The sequence below is a fragment of the Cupressus sempervirens genome, chromosome 8, assembly GCF_028749045.1.
Source record: "Cupressus sempervirens isolate cs-2001-9-10 chromosome 8, ASM2874904v1, whole genome shotgun sequence".
Classification (NCBI taxonomy): Eukaryota; Viridiplantae; Streptophyta; class Pinopsida; order Cupressales; family Cupressaceae; genus Cupressus; species Cupressus sempervirens.
In genome coordinates, this window is record NC_143125.1 from 712,366,996 (window position 1) to 712,391,594 (window position 24,599).

General features: G+C 31.5%; 1 long non-coding RNA gene across 1 annotated transcript in view; it reads left to right on the forward strand.

Annotated features, from left to right (window-relative positions):
- The first annotated feature begins 557 nt into the window (after positions 1 to 557).
- Positions 558 to 24,599, forward strand: part of LOC149544423 (uncharacterized) — a 38,508-nt gene continuing 14,466 nt past the window's right edge. The window contains exons 1-2 of the long non-coding RNA XR_016355285.1: positions 558 to 870; positions 8,622 to 8,798. This is a non-coding gene — a long non-coding RNA (uncharacterized LOC149544423). The remainder of the gene's footprint in view (positions 871 to 8,621; positions 8,799 to 24,599) is intronic.

Genomic DNA, 24,599 nt, shown 5'->3' on the forward strand with positions numbered 1-24,599 from the left:
TAACCAAAACTCCCAAATGTGTTATTAAACTAGTTAACCATGCAAATTTAATCACATCATTAAGTAGCAATCAACATAACATTATTTAATCCTAATTAAATTAAGTTTGACCATGTTGATTTCGACAAGGTTGCGACATAATCGCCATGTAGGCACAACAAAGAAGTCGTATGACGAGTCGTGACAATATTGATAAATAGTTGTATGTTTTTCGACTCTACTAAGTGAACTCTCATGGGGTGATCTCGTATATACCAAGCTTTGTGAATATGTAACTTTTATATTTTATTAATAAAAAATGCACTTTTCATCAAAAAAATATTTTCATTTTTTCACATATTGATTTCTATAATGTCAAATTTATATTACATATCTATTACACCTTTTTTTTTTTTTATAGAAACACTAATTATATTAAATAAATTAATTTTAAAATAATACCCACACTAACCATTAACATTAAGGAAACTTTAAACCAAATTTCATTTCGTAGTGATTTACAAATTTATTTATATATAAGAGACACTTTCAACAAATCTATGTGAAATAAAATATAATTTTCTGCATAAAGAGAACTCAATAGCCCTACTCAAGAACAAGTTTTAAAATAGTAGCAACGCACACGAAGAATTGCAAGGAGGGTTTAGAAGCGGTATTTGTTGGACCTGAAAGAAAATACGAAAGAAACTACAAGCAAGGAGGATTTTTTAAGCGATTTGCAAATGTGGAAAGTCTCATTCAGTGGTCGTCGAACGATGTTGAAGCCTGAAACAACTGAGGGTTGAGAAAGAGAGGAGCGATGTGCTCTTGAAGTAGAGGGAAGCCCGCATCATCTCTCGTCAAATAACTTAACCCTATGCCCCTCTTCTTGTAAGTCAATCCATCGCTCTCCAACTCTTCTGTTTTACACACTCTATAAAGAAGGGCTTCTGGCGAAACAATGTGTTTCATATACAATAGCATTTACATAGAATTAGAATATTTATTGTGTTTACATATGAAAAATAAATATAAAACTTTTATCTGCACCAATTCTTCAGAAGATACATGATAATGAAATGTTGATGCAAATAAATCTGTCATATCAAAAGATGTACTCGTCAAATTTAATCGATAGTGGAAACCTCTCGTAAAGCTCAATGCACAATTTCTTCACCATATAACTTGTGGCTTTATGACCACTAGAATCTAGTAATTTTATTCGTTTCTCTTATTACTTAATTGGAGTCAGAAGGGTTAAACAACCAAATAGTTAGAGCCTCTGTACAAAAGTTCAACAAATTCTGATCTATCTGGGCTATCTATTGAAGCATTCCAATAGTTTCAGAAAAAAATGACACTACTTAAGGTTTTCTTGTGATAATGAATATTTTGTAAGAATAAAATAAGTAATTAGAATGTCATAAATTTTAACAAGCTATGAAAGAAAGATAAGTCCATGATTTTATTCAGTATAATGGGATCACTAATTGAATGAAAGAAAGTCTAATATTTAGTTACTGAGTATTTAACAGTGTTATAAATAAATATGATGTTATGTTGTTTGGATTATCATTTGATATTCTAACTCAAGACTGCATGCAAGGCATAAGAGATCAGAAGAAACAACAAAAGGTATAGAATAACTCAGCCCCTCATTTTAAAGAAGTATATTGATTCTTCTTATAGATGATCTCCATTCTTAAATAATAATGGAACTCGATTCTTCTTATAGATGATCTCCAATCTTCAATAATAGTGGAATTCACCATTTCTTTTAGTGCTAAGAGGATTTCAAAGTGTGGTTTTTCTATTAGGATTTAACTGTGTAATTTTTCAGTCAAACTCGTTGACCTGTATTTCATGGGTAGTGGTTCACATGAACCCATCCCTCATGAGAATGATTGAAACACTTAGCACTGATTGGATCTAGGTGATGCTCATAGAGCTGAAGAAACGAGACCTCTTGGCTAGGTGAAGGTCGTGAAGCATCACGACCTCCCAGGAAGTCCTGATGCTTCCTTCACCTTTGTGTGCATCACCTAGATCTAATAAGGGTTATGTGTTCCATTTATTCTCATGAGAAATGGAATTGTGTCAACAATTACTCATGAAATATGGTTCAACGAGTCTGACTGAAAAGTTACACTGTTAAATCCTGATAGAAATATCACAATTTGACTTGCTGCGGAAAATATTTCCTACTTATCAAGATTCCAAAGATTAAGATAAATTTAAATTGACCACCTTTATGATGTTTTATTTCACATGACTACCATCGTTATATGTTTCAATTTTTTATCTTTTGTAGATGACATACAGGTTCAACTATTTTTGTTGTGTGTTTTGTGTTACAAGCTTTTGCAAGGCATTGTCTGCCAGCACCTTTGTAGAAACAGAGGAAAATATTAAGGATTTTCCCATATAATGGTGTGAATCTAGATAATAACCTTTTTTAGATATATTCTGTTCAACCCATAATGAACATACATTTTGTTAACGATATTCTAAGTCAACACAGGTTGGGAAAATTACACTCTGGGCTCCATTATGAAGGATATCTTTGTCAAGATTTCTACCAAGGTTAACATTATCCCGTTAAGAGAGAATTCGGAGGAAGGTTTGATTTAGTAGAATGATGAGGTTTTCCTTCAACAAAATGAGGAAGTGGATTAGTTCATATCATAGTACTCATTCCCTCTCTAAAATTCATGAAGATCTAGCTCTTCCTTCTTAAGACAAAGCTCTTCCTTTAACAATCTTAAAGAATGTCACCATCAGAGTCAGATTGGGGCAAGTTCCTAGCTTTGTTGCTTCACCTGGGCCATTTACTCAAGGTAATAACTTGGAGAAAGAAATAGTTTCAAATTTAGAGCATCGTTTCAACAAATTGCAAGCTCTTTTGAAGAATGCGATGAATCAGATCATTACTATTCCCAGGGATTCTAGAATCTATCTACAAAAGATCAAAGTGTCATTGCAATTAAGCTAGAAAAGCAAGTGATAAAGCTCTCCTTGGAGGAGGTTAAGGAATTTGATAGGATGAACACGCTGAAGATATTCAGATAGCCCTCTATAAATACCACAAATGATGTTGGATATGCATTGATTCTGAAATTACTTCTACCCAGTTCTTCCTAACTAAAATAAATTGAAAAGTCACCATGGCAGCTAGTGCTTCCCAAGAAGATACATCTGCATCTTGGATGCCCTGATTTGGGAAATCCTTCATTAAGATTGATTAATGAGGAAACGCAAAAAGTCATGCATGGTTTCTAACTCATCAAAGACTTCAAGTCTATAATTTTATAACTATACCCTTGTTTTCTGGTGCCTACAGTACAGTGTTCAAAGGACATATTTTAATAATGACATTTAATGTTTTGGGTCACTGAAACAATTGATTATTTTCAACAGGATCTGAAAAGAATCCATAAGGGGGGAGATGATGAGCATTTGGATGGGACTGATTGTTATAGAATTTATTGTTTTGGCTATTGTATTGAATTTGAACTCGGTTAAACTTGGTGTGTGTATTGTGACAGTTGAAGGAGATACTGTGGCAGGCTGCACAGGGCTCTTTTCCAGGGTTTGAAGAAGCTATTCTATCTAGGACTTAAAATTTTAGCTATCATCTTTTGTCATTCTTTTTTTAAGCTATTGGATCATTTCTATTTGATCTTTTAAATACTGGGTTTCTTTTCTGAGGTTAAAACTAGGATAGATATGCTATACCATGAAAAATTGAATCCCACAAGCACTCCATGATGTCCAAAGTAAACTTGTTGCTTGTTATAGCATGAAACTGATTTGTAGAAATCTGTAAGTTAGTTGGAGCAAGTAAAATGGGGGTTCCTGTGATATTGTTTTGACCGACCTTAAGTCCTCTGAAATGTTGGTATAACTTGCAGGGCATTCTATTTGTCAATATTTACCCCCACCTTACATAAACTATTGCTGGTAACTCTAGTTATGCCAATTTCCAATATGAAAGATGCATATTCAATCTGCAGACATTGGAGAGCATCTGCACCATGTTTGACCAATTTTTTTCACAACTTTATAGGCAATTTCCAAATTATAGGGTTTATATTTTGTATTTGTACTGCACTTAGTGAACTTTACAAGGAATATTCACTTCATAAAATAACATTTAAATAAGAAATGCCTTTTTTTGGATTAAAAGTATTAGGATTGAAATCTTTTCAATTGGTTTTTAATGATAGAAGGATATGTATTTCTTTGAATCTTTTGTTGATATGCGATTTTTTTAACTGAGATATGACCTATTCATTATAATATATAGAAATTTTTTATTTTCTTAATCGTCATTAGGGATGTTTACTGATTCTCAATCAAAATGTTGATCACTATGTTTGTTATATATGATGAGTGGTCATCACAAATTTGGTGTGCCTTTGTGCCATTGAACCCAAACCAGTAGCACTGTAGCAGGATCAATAACTTGCTTTTTTGGTATAGATGTTCTTAGAACAAGCCCAACCCCTAAATCTTTTTTCCTTACCAATGTACCTAACCCCTATACCCTAACCTGAACCTGAACTAGTAGTTTAATTATATACAATCAATCAATCAATTATTTTTTATGGTCTCCAGTTATCCATATCCCATATTTTCACATTCGATGTCATCACTACGAGAGAAAGAAAACACGTATTGTTAATGGATCACAAGATTAAGTCTCTTGGAGTATGACTGGTTCTTTCTGGGGAAGGAGTGGATGAAATGGTTGGAGGCTATTTGTATTTCCATAAGGTACCAAGAAAAGAAGAGTTCCACCATGAAACATGTTATAAGGTATTATCATTATTGTATGCTGTTGAGGTTATATTCTAGACGTCCACATTAACAGTCATCTAAGAATCCAATGTAGTGGATTACATTTACTGTTTTTTTCTTACTAACAAATATACCAGCACCACCAACAGATAAATATACCAGCACCACCAAAGTTTCTTTAATCACCCACAATTGCTTGTGTTGATCCTATATTGCCTAGAAACTGAAGATCTAAAGCATAATGGTAAGGTTTGAGATATTTTCATGGACAATCCAGAATCTGAGCCTTAGGTAAAAAAAAATACGCTTTAATTTATGACATTGTTGATATTTCATTCTCTTTGCATTCTGAGATTTATATTTGAAATAGTTACAGCATCAAATAAGTATAGATGCAAAATAAAGGATTATAGTATCATTCAAATAAGAGAAAGACAATCTAGAGGCAACACTCCCATCAGAAAATCATTAAACTCCAAACTCAAGCAAGAGCTATATGAAGCACAAGCTGCATATGCAGAAGTAACGGATCTAATTCAGTCATCCAATCTGCACATAATCAACCTTGATCCACATAACATCATCTTCACACATATGCCTTTGTCCTTTAACATTTACCCCTCAAGGTCCAATTGAAGGCCTTTTAGGCCTTGGATTCATAATCCACATATTGGCAATATTCCTACAACCAAAAGACATTAGTCTTCAAATATCTCCTCATACCCTATCTAGCCACATTCAACTTCCAGTACTCTATCCTATCTCTGAATTTCTGTTGAACCTGCGACATTCACTTGTTAACATTTAATAACCCCTTAAGAATTAATATGTATTAGTCCTTTTCACATTATATTACTGGTCAACCTTGCATTCAAAACATTATTTCTTTACAATATTCCTTCACATTCAAAGTTTTATTATCACTATGACTCAATCGAGCAAGAATTACTAACCCTGTCGAACTGGATACTAGACGATAATAATATGTGTTGTGGAACTCCTGCGGTATGTATTGCTACAAATATCTAAATACTTTGTTCTAGAATATGTTCTGAAAGCAACTTTTATAAAAAACAAATTATTCCTGTGATATGTTGTTGGTTCTCTATTTCTTAGTGTTCAACAAAATATGTATGCTGGAGAAGAAATGTCAAGTAATTTTGATCCTCAAAACTCACTGTCAATAATTTCAAACAGCAGCCCTTATAAAAACTAAGTGTTGAAGAACATAAACATGTAAACATAAATATTAACAGCATCCTATTTTAGAACAGAGCACACTCTGTTTATGGACACGGATTTAAATCTCTCATAAAAATTATGAATGATATTACCATTTTTTAAAGAGCCTCAGATTTGTTGGTTTATAACTGGAAAGCCATTAGACAACTTATCATTCTATATAGTTATAAATGATTGCAATTGTGTACAAAATTGATTTTTAAGGAAATAATCTGATGCGGAGAGAAAATGAACCCCAACGCAATGTCATTTGGAATGCTTCTTTCCATCATTCCCTTTGTAACAACACCCACAATTTCATCAAAAAAGGATCATTTGTAGACCCTACCAAAACATACATCAAAGACTAAGTACTTTTGAATGTCAATCTTGATCATGAGGCTCACTACTCCCCCATATCAGTATTCTTTTAACTTTGATATCAGACTGGAACATACTCTGATCAGCATCACGTTCAATAGTGCAGTCCAGTAATAGAAGTTCATACATTCTTCTTATTGGATCCATGTGATATCTAATGCATGATTCCCTGCATGAACCATATAAACATAATATTCATTGTTCCCCTCTATTACTTCCATTTTGGGACTTTGGTTCATTTAAAACAATAGAGATTCAAATCTTTTTCGCTCACTAGATTCCCAAGATGACGGTTTTTACAGTGTATAGAAAAATCTTTATATCTTTATTAATATTGTATGAAATCAGGTTCCACAGAACCAAGAATGAAGAAGATTTAATATATTACAATGTACAATAAGTGCACCATCAAATGGACACTATTCTCAACATGAAAAACACGAAAATTAGAAAGTGAAAATCTGAATAGAAGAAGGGTTTAGGGCAGCTTACACCAAAACTTGAATATCTTGGTTGATACTCAATGAAAACAGATGATTCAAAAGCCAAATTTTTGAGGATTCATGCCTCCACAATGCCCAATGAGAATCAGATGAAGATATTTAGCATTTGATACGTTAATATGGGTTGATATTGGACTATTTTTGCAAGAAACCAGAATGAAGACCATTTTCAAAGTAACAACCATATCTCCCTTAGTAATCAATGAAAATAAATGCCACAAAAGCAAAAACGTGGCTGATCCAGCCCCCTAACAAATACAATTGATGGAATTTCGAAATGGAATCATACAGATCAGAAATAAGCATTGAAATGAGACTGTTTCAGAGAAAGAATCATAAAAATGCAGAAAAAACGTGCTTTATTCAATTCAAACTTCACTAGTACATCAGTTATTACCCATTCTCTCAGGCATGATACATTTAACTATACTTTATCTAAGTCCCAAAAACTGATCATAAACTCCAACTAACTTCTAAACTATTTAGAACTAACTAAAAACCCAACTATGTTAACTTATTAGTGTTGACAGGTTTATAGCTTAAATTTGTCAAGTTGTCAAACTTTGGCAAGACTCGTATCAACCAAACCTTATTAGAAAGGCCTATACATGACCTTACAACCCTATATTAACCACTAAAACCATAAACCCTTGCAAATTAGTCCTTTAGGCCCTATTTTGCCTATACGGAGATGATATATTTTTATGCACTTTTATTGCATCTCATTACATTTTGGGGTTCTATTGGCCCAATCACATTAATTTAATACCTTATAGTTCCTAATTGACTCTTTTGTGCATATGATCTTCCTTGTGTTCCATCGAATGCTCTAGGTACATCAGGATCTTTTTACCATCTCATGATGCTCCTGCACCACCGTCAAATTCTGAATGGTGAAGCATTCTGGAAAATGCTGACAGTGAAATTCCTGATTTTCTTCTTGGCATAGTACAGGTCCAAAAAAATTATAACTTCCCCTCAGCATGTGGGCAAAGAGAAACATGATTAATTAAGTCAATAATATGTTATGAAATAGACAAAAAACTAAATATAAAAGCAAAATTGACAATCTGAAAGGTTCGCAACTCATAAAATAGGTGCTATTTATTCAGTTTTCTTGAATTTTCTTTCTCCATTTTCTTTGGCCTTTTTGGTGTAGACATGGATCGCTCTAAACCTTCTCCTCAAGGTTACAATTTTTGATGTAATTTTTCATTCATTGATATAAAAAATTAATTCACCTTCTTTCTTTTGAACAAACATCTAGATGTGGTTTTTATAGTTCATATTTCTCTTTGCAGGAGAGATTTTTTGTACATTAACAGAATTTCTTGAAGTTTCCATCAATTTTGTGGTTTATATTTGGGGCATCTATCCTATAGGCATTTGTTGAGTAATTTATATTCACTTTAAAATTATTTTTCTTCTTATATGAGATTCATTACTTGGGGAAGGGGAATAAATATCGATAATAATGATGATGACAATGATGATGCAGAAGATTTTGAGACAGGAAGACATATGAACATTCTCATGCAATGTGCTCGCCCTTTTATGCTTGGAGACTATTTTTCAGAGTGACTCGTTTGTACACATAAATGTGTCATTGAGACAAAATCTTTAGTAGTTTTTCTAGATATCTATGGTCTGCTGCTAGAACAAAACTAATTTTCACAATGGCTAACTTTTTTGAATTGTTCTTTGTATGTACCTAAGTAATCATTATTTGTTTTGCAGCGTGGTAAAAGCTGAAAGAGAAAAATCCAGACTTATTCAAAACATACTATACAAGATTACTTGTGAAGCAGAAAATTACAAAGTTTGATGAGCTATTATGACAGCAGGTTGAACTTATGCAAAAGATGTAGGAAACAAAAGCACTTCCTATTTCAAATGGATTACATTCATCACCAAGTATGTTACTTTTTTGCCTTAAGTTTGGTTATAATATTTCATGGTTTCTTATATTTGATAGAGAATGATAGTCGTTAAGATTTGATGCAGTGTGCATAAGTGAGCTGTGGTATCCCTACCTAAACAGTAATGCAATCTTTATTTGTAATCTTTGTTTCAACAAGATGGATTTCTTCATAATCTTTACACGATTCAAATCTAAATGAAGCCTCATAGAAATAATAGATGGTTCTCCTATTGAAGGCAGGTTTTGTAACTTGATCAATTGGTTATTACACTAAATCTATAACTTGATCTGCTTTTCCCTGTACCACTAGTTGAGCTGGAACAACGAGCCATAGATTTCCAATGGACTACATGCCCTTTTGTCAGATATATATATCTATATGGATTTTTCTATGTATCTCCCCCTACAATAATCTTAAAGAGGGTGGCCTACTATTTTTTAAGGCACCTGGGCTAATGCAACTTTAACTAATCTATACCACTAGGGGCTAAAGGAAGGAGCTGGTTATAGCACCACAATAAGCATAGGAGGTAGTGTGGACCACCGAGTCCCCAAATTAATTGATTGAATTTACCTATAGATAACCTCAACGCACCATGATAGTAGGATGGTTTGGATTAGTACTTAAGGTCCCGATCTGTATCTATAAATGGGCAACTGTGGTTGACTTCTTTTGCCTTTGCCTCTATGTGTGGATTAACCACAATTTAAGGAACTGCAAGATTTTTTGCATGAATACGATCTCTGCTTGCTGACCTGGAATGACTGAAGCTTCTAGAGAAATTTAATCAACTCCCCATATAGATCTATAGAGGGCTTTCTTTACTTCTCTTTTCTTTGTTCGAGCAACTTAAACCTGTGCTCCTAATGAACCCAATCTCTTCCTTCTCTTTTGGCATGGATTATGAGTCAATTAAATCTGCAAATACAACTTGATAAGTGAGGTCTATGAAATCATCAATATTGATGTATTTCAACAGTTGAAAACAAATTAATCTTTAAATGATTACACATGTTACAGGCTTTATTCGTGATTTTTCTAGGCTATGATGAACCGATTACGACAAAAGATGTATTATTATCATTTCAAGCTGTAACTTCTTATGATGAACCTTTTTATTGCATCCAAATTGACTGCTAATTTCATTCAGCCCAACTTCACTCATAGATTTATATGTATATCCCTGTCAGCCATGGCAACATTTCGTACAACACTTATGGCATTGGTGGTCCTATTATGCATCCCACAATCTTGTCTTGTTATTCTACAGTATTAAAATGAATGTCAAACAATGTCCACAATTCCAACTCTTCTCGAAACACATGTTGATGCAATACAACTCATTGATTTGTCTGTTGAAGGTTTGCAGCTAGATCTTGATACTTCCATATCAAATCCTCTAGTTGATAGTCATGCAAATACATCTTTCCACCAAATTTTGAAATATTTTTACAACAACCTAGCATCGAAATGCAATTTGAGCAGCCAGAGCATGTGGAACAGGGCACGACGAAATTTGTTGGGGCTGGATGGCGCATGTGCCATGCCTCATGTATGGTGCCATTGTACTTCAGCCCAGTGTATGTTAGTGTAAATTGTCGTTGTCTTTTATTAATAAATGAGCACTTCACGAACATTTCTATATACTTGGTCTTTTCATATTTTCCTTTAGTCTTATGTTTTCTAATTCATGTTAAGGTTTGGATAATTTGATTTATAATATATTTTTAATAATTTAGTTTTTTTTGAAAGAATAAGAACTCTTTTTTAAATTTTATTAAATTATAATTATTAATTTTTTAAAAATTATTTCTCTAAAAATACGTCTAAATATAATGATGAAAATTATTATTTTTAAATCACTAAATTTGAAAATCAATTATTTAATAGGCAATAGCCTGTGACACAATGGTAAATTGTGAGCCTCTTAATTGGGAGGTCTTGGGTTCAAATCTACTCAAGCTTAACTAATAATCGAAATAATGAATCACAACAAATAATAATAATTATCCTTGGCTTCGGCCTCTTACCAATCAAAAAAAATAAAAATAAAAATCAATTATTTAATAATGAAAAATTATATTTTTTTTCAAAATTTCAAATTATTTATTTAAGAAATGATTATATTAATTTAAAAAAATAAAATTGTACATTGTGTATAGTCAATAATAATGTTATCATTTAATAATGTTATCATTAAGAGTATTTTGACACTCTTTACTTCTCTATTATGATTAATATTAACATTACTTACTATTCTATCTAGGTTTGAACTAAATTAAAACAATTTAAAGATTAAATTAAAAAATTAAATTTGTACTTTTTATGGTTAAGAATATTCTAACACATTTATTACATTTTTATTCTAATTTTTTTTAGAATTAATTTTTTTTATAATGGTTATAAATTTATAGTTTTTAAAATATTTAATTTAAGATTATTGTTTATTTACTAGGTAAATAGTGACATCTTATTTCATTTTATTTAATTTAAACTATATGTTATAAAAGTTTAATAAATTTAGATTTTTTAGTATAAGCTTTTCATTTTGATTTTAAAAATTAATTCCATAAATTTAGATTTTATTTTATTTCATGTCAGAGGACTTAGATTTGAATATAGTGGACCTTATTGCTTTTATCAATATATTGTCTCTATAATTTCTTAAACATAAATGGGTACCTTTTATTTAATTTTTAATTTTTCTATAATCTAAACATTCAACTCCTCATTTTACATTTACTAATTAAATAAATTAATTTTTCTTATTTCCTCATAATGAAAATAGTTAATTTTAAAATTTATTTTATTTAAAATTAATAATTTTTATCATTATTTTTTATACTTTTTTAATGCATACCATTTTTTTCTATAATCCAAATATTCAACTTTTCATTTTAAATTTAGTAATTAAATATTTTTTAATTTTTAATTTTTGATCGGTAAACGACTAAAGCCTAGATTAATTATTGGTAATTAAATTTTTTTTATGTGTTCAGTGAATTCAAACTCAAGACCTCCCACATGAGAAGCTCACAAGTTATCGTTGTGTTGTAGGTTGTTGCATAATATTTTTTTTCTTAATTCTTCATAATAGAACTAGTTAATTTTAAACTTTACTCATTTAAAATTAATAATTTTTATCATTATATCTACCTACATTTTTGTACAAACAAAAGAAATATATAAAAAATGTTTTAAAAAAATGTTCTCTTAATCTACAATATAAAATACAAGCCTAAAAGGAAAATATAAAAAAAGACCACGCACATGATAATGTTTGAAATTAAATTTGTGAAGTACTCATTTATTAATTAAAAATATGAACATTTGACAATGACTAGTTTGAGAGTACAACAATGCCATACATGAGGCATGGGGCATGCGACATCCAACCCAAACAAATTTTGTGGCTGGATAGCCATCGTCGTGGAAAAGTGCAAGAATGTGAACATGAATGTGGTTTCACAGTTACAACTACCTAGCATAAAAATACAATTTTAGTAGTAGCAACAAGGGGAGCAGTGTGAGAATGTGAGTATGAATCTAGTTTCACAATTAATTGAGACTGCTTGGACTTCTCTACCACCAACTTTAGTAAATGGAGAGAAAAAAAACATGGCAAACCAAGAAAAATGGAGAACCATGTAGATGATTAGGCTTCCAAATTGCCTTTGGGTTTTACCAAGACACCTCAAGGCCTTCAATTTGGTAAATTTTCTTCTCTAAACAAATTTCAATCTTTTTTTATTCTATACCCATGTCTGTTGCTACATCTTTCTTTTTTTGTTCAGATTGTGTCCTATTATGTTTCTAATCTCTTTTTAAAAGTATTCATTCATAAATCACCAATTGCTCAATGTATTTGCTTGAACCCCTTTCTCACCAATTATTTTATTTCTTTTTTTCTCGTGAAAATGAAATTCAAGCCACATGTTCAATTAAGAGTTATTTTTATGAGGTCTAAAATGAGGTTTTTAGTTAACATCTTAGGTATCTATTAGAGGTATAGAACTTGCAAATAGATGTTTAGAGAGATTATGGGTTTATATCATAACTTGTGATTGAAACTTTGGTTTCCCTACCTTTACTTTTAATTATTTCCTTAAAACCTAAATTAAGAAATAAAATAAAATGTCTACTAAATCAGGATAAGAAGTCAAAAACTGATTGATCCACTTGGTTATAAAAATAAAACACAATACAAAGTAGTTGGGGTGGCAAAACTTCGGTATGTATGTTGGAGCAATATTCCACCTCATAGGTTATATACATATATCAAATAGGCGAAGAAAAAGATGGTCAAATTAAAATGTGTCAAGTCTATCTATTCTATTTAGTAATTTGTGTGATTTAATTTAAGTTATGATTTTTAAGCACATTCAATGTGACCTCTTGCTAGACCAAGTTGTGTGTTATCTAATATATATATAGTTGGATAGATAAAGGTACTTCCTAAAGAATGCTTTAGTTGATTTATTGAACCATTCCAGAAATTTTTTGATTGATTTATAGCAACTTTTAATTAATTAGAAAGTTTATAGTAGAACATAATGATGTAATGTGGATAGATGTTTAATTCAAAGCACCACATTTAAATTGTTTAAGGTACTTATTGTTATATAGTCATAAATATTTTGTCTGTGCTACGTACATTCATGTTATATATTAGATGAAACTACAAATAAATCAATTCCTCTTAGCAAAATAAAATTTAAGAACGTACAACAACAACGAATTATCATCCAAAAAAATTAGACTTAATGTTCTCCCTTGTTGGCACAAATAAAGATATTTCTATTTTTGTTCTACAACTTTATTATAATAAGGAGAACAAACCACATTTGACACTAAAAATATTCTCTTGATCTTTATATTATGCATTTAATAACATCGCTATTCTTTAAAGAGTACTGGCTCAATGGAAGAGCACCTGCTTTGCAAATAGGAGGATGTTGGTTCGATTCCATCATTCCCTAATATGATTAAATTAGTGATTAAATAACTACCAAATAAACTATCAAATATAGTACCAAATAAATTACCAAATATACTACCAAATGAACTACCAAATATAATACCAAATCAACTACCAAGTAAATTACCAAATATACTACCAAATATACCACCAAATATATCACCAAAAATACTACTTAACATACTACTAAAATTACCAAATAAACTACCAAATAAGCTATCAGGAAACAATTATAATTGACCAAAGCAATGGTCAAATCAATGACCAAATTAATGATTAAAATAGTTTAGTCATACATTTGGTTGCCAGATTAATGATCAGAAATAAACTAACAATGGTCACGTGATCAAAATTGGTCATATATCTACAACTTTTAGTAGTTTATTTAGTGATATATTGGTGTTTTTGTACTAGTGTATGGATATGCTAGTGATACATAGTGTTGAAAATGAGGATAGACCTAAGTTTAAGATAGTTTCTATAAAACCTAGTGATGGAAACCCTAACTCTACGTTGTCTATCACTTTGAACAATGTAGTTTACCTTGAAGACATAGAAAGCTATTTGAATTGCAAGTTTGAATCAATTGGCAGTGAATATATGAATAAAGATATAGAACTAGTCTTTAACCATGACATGACTATGAAGCCTAGATTTAAACATATAAAGGAATTAGACTTATTTAAGTATCATTTCTACCATGACTTAGATACAGATAAGTGGACTCAAATCATATTGAGTAGGATACATGATGAAAAATTGTGGATGCAAGATAATGTAGTAGACATCTTGGCCGAGCTTATTAATGAGGTAACTAGTCTAGTAAACAAGGCAGTGTACCTATAGGAGAGAAACTAATTAAGAAGAAACTGTAAATTTACACTAAGGTAGTATACAATGGGAAAGCTATGGCAATCAGCTCCATCAAGCAAGATGATGTGAGATTTCTTAGTAGAATTATTGCTTATTCAGTTTGTGAAAGTTCTAAGATAAATGAACTTTCAGTAGGATTTATTTATGCAACTTATAAAATATGCGTTGAGAAAGAACAAGTAAATTTGAGTGAAATACTAAGAATGAAACACCTGGAAAACCTTGAAAGAATTAAGCGGACAAAGAATGGTGTGTTTGGATTCTAGCTATTGATAAATCACATATTCTTTCATGAAGAGATTTCCCTACTTATTAGTAATAGATATAATGAGTAGTGATAGATGCACTATAGAGAAGATTACAAAGGTATGCAGAAGACACCTTGTAGACAAGATATTGGACTATGGTAACCTAATTATGAAAACATTCCAAAATGAGATGAAACAAAGATTTAGAATTTCACCTACAATTGTGGATAGATTTAAGGAGGATATATGTATTTTATTTGATGTAGATCACACTTACATTCAAGAACGAAACCTTGGGAGACATTTTTGGATCCCTTGAGCCATGAGTTGAATGATGATGTTGTAGTTGGTTACATTGATTTGTTGTTAAATTTAGAGAATGATAAAGAAGGATATAGATTTTCCACATATGATGAGATTATACAACATGTTCATCAAGCAACCTTAGAGAAGGCATCTCACAAGAAGGTTGATTCAATCATGAAGAAGACACTATTTGAGGCCAAAATGACAAGAGGGTAAATCTAAGGCCGTAAGAAAAATAATGAAGCAAGGTGTATTGAACATACAACCCTTGATAGTATCTATTACCAAGACATCTTCAGGAGAGAGCATTCCATATGCAACAGTGTTCGATGTTCAGCCAAGTGAGTAGAAAAGAAAATCAGAGAGATTAGTTGTAGCAGTGTCTAAAAAGACCCAGAGAGTCAAACAGATGGCTACATGACCTAGTAAGAGGCAAAAAATATTGTTGATAATTGAGACAAGTGATGAAGAAGAGGAGGAATAAGAAACCTATAAAGTAGAAAAGATGAACCCACCTAAGCAAGTAGTAGGCCAAGCATGAAAACCTTTGAAGCCAAAGGTTGAGATGATAAACATAACGATTGTGAATGAGGGAAGCTTTATTCAAATGAATAAATTTATGATATATATAATAACTTTAAGAAGGATTATATTAATATATCTACTGTGAGACATATCATTGCAAACAATCTAAGTATAAAGGATATCAAAGGAGTAGTGAGCTAGAAATTCTATGAGAGACTCATTAAGAAGAAGACTCCTACAAGAGAAGAATACCTTGAACTTTAGAAGTCTATGCTAAGGACCATTTGCAAGACTGATGATGAAGATGAAATTAAGAGATCGTTGACTAACCTTGCACCATAATTAAGGAATAAGTTTAGTCCATTCTTATTTATGGCTGGTGAGAAAGATAAGTTGAGAAAGGAGACAATAGCATCTATCAGTAAGATGTTGTCAAAGTCATAGGAAGCATCTCCTCCAACTCTTACAACCTCAGAAGTATCAGTAAGTGGTGATAGCATGAATATTGATCAAACCAATGTTACAATTAACATTGATGTTACTAATCCATTTGGTGGTTCCAAACCAAATGTACCTAACACAAAGATATTGAGGATAAGTTGAAACAAATTGAGGAAGGAAAGAGGCTATTGGAAGTTGAAAAGAAAAAGATAGAAGAAGCCAAGTAGAAATTGCTTGTGGAAGATAGGAAAATAAATGAAGATAAAGATAAGAAAAGTATTGCAGAAGAAGAGAAGAAAAAGAAAATAGAGGAAGGAGATAGGAAAAGATTAGAAGAGAAGAGAGAAAGAGAGCAAAAGGAAAGGAAAGAAGAGGAAGAGAGGAAAACTAAAGCAGAAAGAAAGAAATAGAGGGAGGATGAGACTAAACCATCTAGTTCATCTACTTTGTTCTCTCTTGTGAGTTTGGCTACTGATGATGATGTTCAGACTGATCTAATTTCATCCTTATCCAAACTCATACAGAAGAATAAGAAAGTTAATAGTTTACAAAGAACTTTAATGGAAGTGATAGATAGACTGTGCAACATGGTTGTAGTACAAAATACTGAGTCAGATCTCAAATAGAGAGCATAAGTAGTGCTAAAGTCATTTGATGAAGAGTTCACAAACTTGTTGAATGTTGCAGAGGTGAAGGCTCAAATTTCCCATGATGCTAATCTATTTAGCACCATTTGCCAAAACATCAAGAATGACTTAGTCAATCTTGATACATGCATAAAAGAACTTCAAAAATTTCAATAGGAAGGGAAAGCTTTGTATGTTAAGTGTACCTTATCATACAAACTGACTAAAGATTTGGATAGTCAGATAGAGGAAAAGATGAATGAATTAGAGTCTTTATCTAGCCTAATCCAACACCCATCTAGAAAATTGGATAATTTTGAGAGTCAAGTTGCTAATGTTCACAGCAATATCAGGAAACTAGAATTCCAAAAAGAGAAGATATTGAAGATAATATCTTATTTTATAGAATCCATTGCTCTAAAACTATCTTTTATTAAGAAGCAACTAGAGAAATGTGTCAAGGCCAATGACACATATGCAAACTTTTTGTATTGAGATATCAATGTAGTTGAGATTACATCATATGCATTATGTGTAATTCTCATGTCAGCTAAGTCTACCAAAGAAACATGGAACAAACATATGGACAATTTGAAGACCATTTTTGATGATTGTCCAATTAGGGCTGACATCCTAGATGTTTACTCTAACTTGGAAAAGTGAATCGTGGTCTTTGCCGACCCAACAATAATTTTTGTAAAGGCATTGTATTTATAAAAAGGACTTCATATGATAACAAGTGTGCTTGTGTGTACAATCTTAGTGTATTGTATAAGCATAGTTCTATCTTGTAAGATTGTGAAGTAAGATAGCTTTTGTAAAAGCAATATATGAAAAGTTTAATCTAGTTATCTAAGATAGAGTTGAAGATCAAAGATCCGATAAGGAAGGAAAATAATAGTAGATTACTTATTTGAGTAGTGAACACTTCTTGTAGTTGGAATTGCATGTTTGGGAAGTGGGCTCTTCTTGCATACATTATACTACAACTCCTAATAGGGACTTCTTATACTAAATTTTCCCATTGACTCCTAATAGTGTCCATCTTCTATCAAGGAAGATATATATCAATATATTATCTAGTGGGTATCATCCCCATCATGGTTTTCCCTTGGCCAAGGTTTCGCTCGTTAAAAAAATATGGTGATATGAGTTATCTTTATTTTTTACTATTTAAAATTACTTTATTTCTTTGTTATGCATGGCTTAAAGTAAGTAATAATATCCATTTGGTAACTAAAGTTTGTAGATTACTAATTCACCCCCCTCTCAATAATCCCTATTTCTAATAGGTATAACATTTTTCTTCAAATCCCTCTAGATATTAGGATCTACTAGCACAATTTTCTTTTCTTTTTTTGCCTTAGGCTTGAGAACTACGAATTATTTTCCTTTTGATTCTTCTTCTTCTTCTTCTTCTTCATCATCATCTTCCCCTTTTCCTTTAGTAATATGCAAGGGTCCTTCACCAAATCTTACCTCAAGATTAGAAATCATCTTCTTCCACTTTCTGTCCACCTTTGGTACTTTGGTTTTCATCATCATTTTAATTTTTCCATCTTATATGTTTCAAATGGATTGGCATTCATGTCAATCTCTTTAGACAGCGAGATTGTCATAGTTGTAGTTATTTCATCTATATTTACCTCACATTGTATAGGCCCTAGCCATGTAACCCTTGGTAGTACAACTTGTACATATGTATAGTTAGTGTCCACCACGAAACAAATATCATTAGCATAGTGATGAACGAATAACTGGGGAATTCTCAATCTATTCATCATTTTGCCTTTAAACTCTTCAAAATATTCATCAATAATTGTCTCAAAAATTTCTCGCAATTGTTCAATACAATAATTTATTTTCTCAGTCACTTTTCTTGTCTTATCTCACACTACAGTACCTATTATTGGAAATGAACTTTCAACATAGAAAAATATGCACATCAGAAGTGACACAAACTTGCATGATGTATTTTTTACTTTCTAGATAGCTCCAAAATTCTTAGATAAGTGTTGCAATTACAACTTGGCAAGATCATATTTGTGATCTTTCTTAAAAAAATCGTGCCCTAAGTCAACTACAATGCAAGGAATTGTCATGCCCAAATTTACTGTAAAAAATAACACAACAATTTTTTTTTCTCTTTTTTTTTCTTTCTTGCTTCCTAAGGAATACCTCAACATTCAATATAACAATACCAAATATTCAAACTAACTAGCCTAAAACATCTTATTGACCAATTAATACTAACTACCCTTTTTATTATTCATTCTATTTTAAATTAGAAGCCATTTGCTCCTACTGTCTTTAAAGCTAGTTTTAATAGCATTCCTATACTTAACCCAACATCATTACTATATATATACATATAATAACAACATCCTAAATAATCTTAATAGCTTTTTTTCTCCCACCTCATTCATAACAAATCTTATTACATCATTCAATATAAATTCTAAGTGCATTATTTACAACTTAATGCATATTTAGGTGTTTGTGACAATTAATAATCTATAAATATATATTAATACTTACCCCTTTCACATAAGTTCCAACCACTAACTATCACATAATTGTCCTTAACTATCCAGCATATCTCCTACCTATCCTCTAAACCCAATACAATAATCTTTAATAAAACTTCACCATATTTAGATTCCAATATATAGATAAGTAGGAGATAATATCATAATTATCATAATTCCAATACATATATATATATATATATATATATATATATATATATATATATATATATATATATATATATATATATATATATATATATATATATATATATATATATATATATATATATATATATATATATATATATATATATATATATATATATATATATATATATATATATATATATCCTAAATAACTTCACTACATTTAAATTCTTTTAGTCATTTATATAGGTGCAAACATCTACACTCTTAAATTTGTTGACTAACTCATCAATAAATATTAATATATATCATCATTACTCCTTAATATCCTAACCCCTTTCCCTTAAACATCTTAAGTAACTTTACCCCACACCAAATAGAATATTATGTCAAAACTAACCAAGAAACATAACCTCTTCTTTTTTTAAAACTTGCTAGCACCCATACATAGGCTCATGTGCACATACAAATCTCCTTGAAAAAGTCGACTTAGTTACCAGGTCTGACACATAAGTTTTGAAGTTTTTAAACATTCTCCAAGGAACTCCTTCCTAGCTTCCAACTCTGCATGCACTCTTACCAATACTTCCCTAGGCCTCCATTTCTTCCACGCATGTGATATTTCTAGGTGTGTGGGGGAAAGTTTTTAAACCATCTGAACTTTTTCACATTGTCCAACATACTGGCACCTAGGATTATCTTGGTTCATGTGCTTGTTAGGGGAAAGTATGATTTGATGTTGACTGTATTCTTTCTTTTTTTATTAAAAAAAAAACCCTTTTTTAATCATATCACCAAAGCTGTCTAATGTCAGCTTTTCTGTACTATTTGTCTCCTACGTATGAGGAGAAGGAGGGTATGGGGAGCTCCCAAGGTGATCGACCTTGGGATGTTCCCCAAGATTTAGGCTTTTTTTGCATTAGTTGCTAGGTGTAGGAGTAAATTTAGCTAGTTTATTATTATTACTATTATTTTCTTCTTACAAGTTTTGAATCATATATGCTACTTCCATGGGATCACGTGACCCTTGGGGTGTTTAGGAGACCTTTTTAGTTTGTATCCTATTATATGACCTCTATACTATATAGGCTTCCATTAGGGTATCAAGGTATATTCTTTATTATTTTATTAGTTTGTATTTTTAGACACACTTTATCTTCTCCTCTCATATATTTTCTAGAGAGGAAAAAAAAGGCTCCTACAGCAAGGTTTTCTCTTAAATTTGGATTATGAGTTTCCTTTCCTAAGCACTTTATTTTATCTTGCCATAAATCTTAGTGATCATTTTAGTTAAAGAATGGTGTTTTCTAATAAGATTTGGTTTGAACTTGAAAACCAAAAGAAATAATAATCATTCATATACAAGAGTTGCTCAACATAACTATTTTCTTCTATCTTATTGAATGCATATGATATTTCAAGAAACAATTATGATTTTGAATTCACCAACTATACACTTAATTTCTATCCACATACATTCATGACATATGTCTACTGGTTATATTAGAATGAGAAGAAAGATCTCATACGTATCTTCTTCCTAATACATCCAATCTTACGATGAACATTTCTTATAAGAACAATGATATACTACTTCTCAATAAAACTGTGACTCCTTTCATACATTAAATTGAAGATGTTATTTTACATCAAAAGTGACTCAGAATTGTAACACATTTAAGATGGCATATTTCATAGAATTTTTTTTTTTTTTTTTTTTGATTTTCTTTTATAGCTCAATACACAAAACAAGAGAACAGGAAACTATACTTTTACAAATACAATATTTGATGCCAAAATAATATCTCCTACTAGCTTTTCCATAACTCATGAAGCTTCAACTGATCATTTTTTAACAAGTAAGATACATATACAACATTTTCAATTATTTTCTCTACATATACATTAGATAGCAATGATACAATCTCCTTTCATCACAAAGAGACAACATGAGACCTTTCGAAATCATATGAAACATGATCATTGAAAGACATGAACACTGATCATCATGATCATTGAGAACATGAACAAGCTAGTGAATCCTCCTTCACGAATGGGGGGCACAATGTCAAGTTTTCTCATCCAAACATCAATTTGCAAGATGGTCAAGCCATTTCCATTGCTCCCTTGGGCACAAATCTGCAAATGCATCACAAGGAAAACAACAAGGACCATGGGTACTTTCCACCCAACCATAGGCCTCCAAAGAGACCACCCCCGCGCTAGGGGAACAAGGCTCAAATCGGGTTTCAAACATACATCAGAAAATTTTGCATGAAGACACAACACAAAACACAATCAACACCCTCCCATGGCTTGCACAATGATTCACCATTGGAATCATAAAACGTTGGGTGAAGGTGGGCTCTTCAAGGAGGAGAAATTCATAAATATCATATTGCCAATACATTTTGCCTCTCAAGGCCATCACAACATAAACAACATATTACCACTGCATTGCCTCTCAACGCCTTCAAAACAACCATCTTCTCCTCATCCACCAAACCTCCTTGTACCTCCCAAACAACAAGATTCATGGCCATGAAGGAGCCCATGCTCCATAATAACAACCTCATCATGAGGTAAAAACAAAATTTTCTTTCTCACCTGCAATGTCAAGCCCAACTTATGCCCTTCACCCAAGGCTTCTCTGCTCTCCCAAGGGTGAGTGAAGCCTTCACACCCATAATCACAATCAACACTCACATTCAAACAAGAACAACAACAAAACAAATGATGAACAACAAAACAAAACCAAGAAAGGATCTCCAAAAGCACAAAACACATTCACTTTCCATTCCAACAAAAAAATAACCAAGAAGGTGAACCAAGAAATTTACAAGAACATCACACATTCTCACATTGTCACAATACATAATCAATGCTCATAATGCAACAAGAACACCACACTTTCACAGAATACCCAAAAATCCTATCACAAGATTTATAATGCAAATGCATACTCTATTAATGAACTCTCACACTTGCAGATTTGTTTAACCATACTAAAAGCAAGAAATGAGAAAGAAACAAGTTTTGACACACCAACCTTGGTCCAAGCTATGGTGAGGATAGTTGTAGTATAGCTCCCTTAATCTCCCTCCAAAACCTAACAGTCTCTAAAATTAGAGAGTGGGTAGACACCCCACTAGTTTGGCCAAGACCCTCTAATAAAGCCTTCTCACTAACTTATTTTAGCAAAAACACTAAGCCACTACTTCTTACAAACTTGTCTCCTCCAACTTTTCTATTTTTGACTAAGTGGGAACATGGATATGACAACTCCAAATTCGAATTGATGGAAGAATGCATGGGTAAAGGGGCTCCCTAGGCTATCTAGGCACTCACATGATCAAAAATAGGTCCCTGACATGTTGTACTATCATATGGGTAACTTATTTTCACCTAAAAGACACTTAGGGACCACCTAATGACCCCTAAAAACCCTAGCCAAGTCCAAATTCGAATTTCCTTTGATTGAGACTCCTCATGGCATTTTTTTCTATGTGAGGTTAACTTGGGTACAACATTGGGGTTAGGTTTAGGTTAGGTTACTTCTTGTCAAACCTTGAATGACGTGGCATCTCTACATGGACAACACAAGTGTCAAATGACACACACAAAACAACACATTACATTAAAAGTGACTTAACTCCAATAATGCATGAACTAAGCTATTACACACATATAAATTCACATATACAAAATAAAACACATTACAATGAGGTTTGAATCTTTTCCACTGATTCAACCTTGGCTATGTCATGTTTGTAGTAGTTTGAGCCTTAATTCCCCTTTAAACCCATGGTCAAATTCCTGCACACTAAATTCAAGCATCAGTAGTCCAAGAAAATCATGTAAACAATAAGTACCTAAGTGAAATAATCTTTATCTCATTCAACATTAGACTTGCATATATTTCATCATCTCAAATTAACTTTCCCTTTCTTAATCATTTCAAATATAACCTTCAAAATATTAAAATATCAAACTTAAATATCACATTCGACATTTGAGTTTCATACTTCATTCTTTTTAATTAAATTACTTTTTCTAATAATTTCCATGTAAAATGCTCAAAATACTATAACATCAAACTTTACTTATCATAACATGGTCAATTTAATATTATGAATAGCTTCATAGTCTATTTTTATCATTGTGACAAGATGTTGAATCCACAACTATTGAATTCCTAGGTATGCAGGTTAGGTCTCAATGCATAACAAAATTTATTTATTTTTTAACTCTAATTTCCACTTAAACATTACATTCTTACATTACAAGCATTTCTACCATTCAATTTCTATTAAAGAAATGCCAATAGCTTAAAACATGAATAGAATCATTAAATGCATCAATTAGGTCATAATATGTAGAAGTAATTGCAGATCATCAAAATGCAGATAACATAACTCTACAGTCTCAGAAGTGTATCAATACATAGGATTAAAAATCACCGTAATACAATTATCTCATTGGTACTATGACGGATTGGGTGAGGCCTCACAGGAATACTATTCAGTTTGCTTGACTTGTAAGATGTGTGCAATCACACGTAAAGAAAATTCACAACATGATCTTTAATGCCATCTATAGACATGCCTCAGCCATTCCAATTGGCCTTTGTTTGTTCTTTAATGTTAGTGAAATAGGATTCTAACTTGTAATAACACTTGTGGAATTTTATGTGTTTTTCAAGTTACTACATGAATGAATATATATGTGAGATAAAGAGGCATGAGACATGTCTCTTGAAGAGACATGTCTCTTTAACATATTAACTTACATTAGTTATAGTTATAACACAAGTAATATACCCTCAAAATATTATAATTGTTATATATATATATCACTCTTAATATAAGTTAATTATACCATATATAGTAGTTGTCATATATTATATATCTCATATATATAATTTATCGGACAGAATTATAACATTAACACTCCCTCTTAATGAAGAAGGATAAAACACATAGATATTACATCATAGGTAATATTTCAAAAATAATACATATAAGAAATCTTTGATCAGAAGATTTCTAGAATATGATATCATGTAAGTATTGGCCTATCAAAATATCAACATATGATATTCACCAATTATTATTTGAT